The sequence below is a fragment of the Lolium perenne genome, chromosome 6, assembly GCF_019359855.2.
Source record: "Lolium perenne isolate Kyuss_39 chromosome 6, Kyuss_2.0, whole genome shotgun sequence".
NCBI classification, from domain to species: domain Eukaryota; kingdom Viridiplantae; phylum Streptophyta; class Magnoliopsida; order Poales; family Poaceae; genus Lolium; species Lolium perenne.
Genome location: NC_067249.2, coordinates 171063514 through 171065947, shown reverse-complemented (window position 1 = coordinate 171065947; position 2434 = coordinate 171063514). Strand labels below are relative to the sequence as shown.

Here is a 2434-nt window from a genome sequence, read left to right as displayed (position 1 = left end):
TAGGCGCCAAAGTTTTCGAAAACAATATTTTCTTTCCAACCATCTTTGCCAAGAACCTTTCCTTTCATAAACACACACTTGGGTAAGTCCAACTCACCCAAGGTTTTCAAAAATTCTTTTCAACAAGGTATTTTTCCAAGGGGGTTCCCAACCTATAGTTTTATGAAGGAACTAAGAGTCACAATGTCATGATGCTAGCCATCATACCACTAAGGGGATGATAATTGAGGTGTTAAGGGGATCATACATACTTTAGGATAAGCATGTATAGGGACAACATAATTAATATGATTCAAACACGGGTCATGATGTTAATCATCATACCACTAAGAAGATGACAACATGGATATGGTCAGGGGGGCATACATGCTTAGGGTAAGCATGCATAACATCAACAAGGTGGTTCACATACTTGGGAGCAAGTATACAAAGCATCAACAAGGGGTTCAACATACTTTGGGAATAAGTATGCATAGAGTAGAGGACCAAAAATCACACATGATACAAGGAACCAAGTATATAGTGGAGCAATGAGCACAACAAGAAGGATAAATAGCAAGAGATCAAAAGATGGCTTGCCTTGGCTTATTTGTCCCTGTACTTCTTCAACTCCATCAATATAAGAATTCCAACAACATATATAAATAAAATCCTCGTCCGATTCCACTTCTTCTTCTTCTCCAGAATTGTTCGCATCTATCACCGGAAAATATAAAAGGAACACAATCAATCACATTGCAACAACAAGACAACATTCAACAATCAACAACTAATCATGCAGCCAAGGTATAACATACTAAGGACCTATAGATACCACAAAACAACTTTAAGAGTTTTATTTTAGAAAACCCTATTTATTTACCTAGTAAAGGTATGAGTGCATCACAACTTAGCAATTGCCTCTCTCGTTTATCACCAGGGTATCAACCAAATATCCCCTGGTAGATAACATCATAAAGATGACAAGTGCATTAGTTTGGCATAAAAAACATTCACATTATAATTTGAAACATTTTTGCAAAAGCGGGCAATCATTCTCCCTATTTCATAAAGCTTACATAACACTACACAAGAATAGGAAGCAAATGATATGCCCCACCATTTGAAAACTTAAGCAAAACAAAAGAGCTAAAGTTAAATTGCAGAGGTTTTGTTTTGCAAGCATAAAACAAAGGTTGCCCATCTCTACTAAAAAGAGTTGGTCAAGGGTTTTAAATAAACCGAAAAGTTTTGCTTCAATAATGCATGTCACACATAAACATTACTAACAGCAACAAATATGTATGAACAGAGAATAAAAATATTTTTCCTAGATGGCCAGTATTAATACAAGACTAACCCAATTGGAATCACCCAAAAAGGTTAATCCTACTATTTTAGGAATTTCTTTGAATCTGACTGTACAGAAAAGAAGATCTGTAAGCCATAAATCGTAGAAAAATCCTAAAAATATGAGGCCACTTGCATTTGAAAGGTAATTAAACAGAGATGCATACACAATTGGATTTGGGTTCAAATTGTTTCTGAAACTCTCACAAATGGACTTACAAGTTTACTGCATGTCTGTACCATTTGCTTTGTCTCTGGATTTACACAATAGATAAATGTTTGAAACTTGTTTGAGATGATTAAGAAAACATTCAGCAGTCCTACAAAATTGGAATCACTCAATTAGGTTCAAAAATGGATTTTTGGTGATTTAAAAGCTAACAGCCATGTCTGCAGAACACACAGAACAAGTTTAATTCACCAAAAATCATACACAAATCACAAAAATATGAGGTCTGCTGCAGCTGAAAGGTATTGAATAGGTAGTTCTTACCCAGTTTGTTTCATTCAAAAATTCGTTTCCAAGCTCCAGGTTTAATTCGACAAAGTCAGATCTGACCAGATTTTGATCTGTGAACCATTTCAGTTTCAGGAGGTCAATCGAAGTGAAACCAACGCCAAAATGAAGGTACTGAAGAGGGCTTTCACCCACAGTTGAGTTTGCTCAAAAAGGTTTCGTAAAACGGGAGAAATCTAACAAACAGTGATTCTGCATGTTTGCAGAACTTTATTTACCATGCTAAATCCGTAACGAATTTGAGGATGAGACCAATGCCAAGTTGTAGACCTTTTCAATACCTATCTGCGGAACTTTGAATCACTTGATTTGGATCTGCATACGAGATTTGACGGATTTTACAAGTTCGTACCAGAATCTGAAGCAGCAAGATACAAAAATTACTGCAAGATTTTGGACGAACTTTGGTCAAGAGCTTCAGATCTGAGGATTGCTCAACCTTCTCCATGCTTGGACCAACATGCACCTGCATCAAGATCCAATCTTAGCAATGGAGGAAGAAGAAGAGGAGAGGAAACCAGCTAGGGTTGGGAGAGAAGAGAGTGAGAGGAATGCTCTCATGGGGAGGAGGAGCTTGAGAGAGAAGGA

The 2434-nt window shown here is 36.9% G+C and overlaps 1 long non-coding RNA gene across 1 annotated transcript; it reads right to left on the bottom strand.

Moving 5' to 3' along the window:
* Positions 1 to 297: 297 nt before the first annotated feature.
* Positions 298 to 1915, bottom strand: LOC127306940 (uncharacterized). The gene is made up of 3 exons (XR_007854984.2): positions 1823 to 1915; positions 863 to 938; positions 298 to 696 (listed from the first exon to the last, which is right to left on the bottom strand). It is a non-coding gene; the product is annotated as an uncharacterized lncRNA (long non-coding RNA).
* Positions 1916 to 2434: the final 519 nt, after the last annotated feature.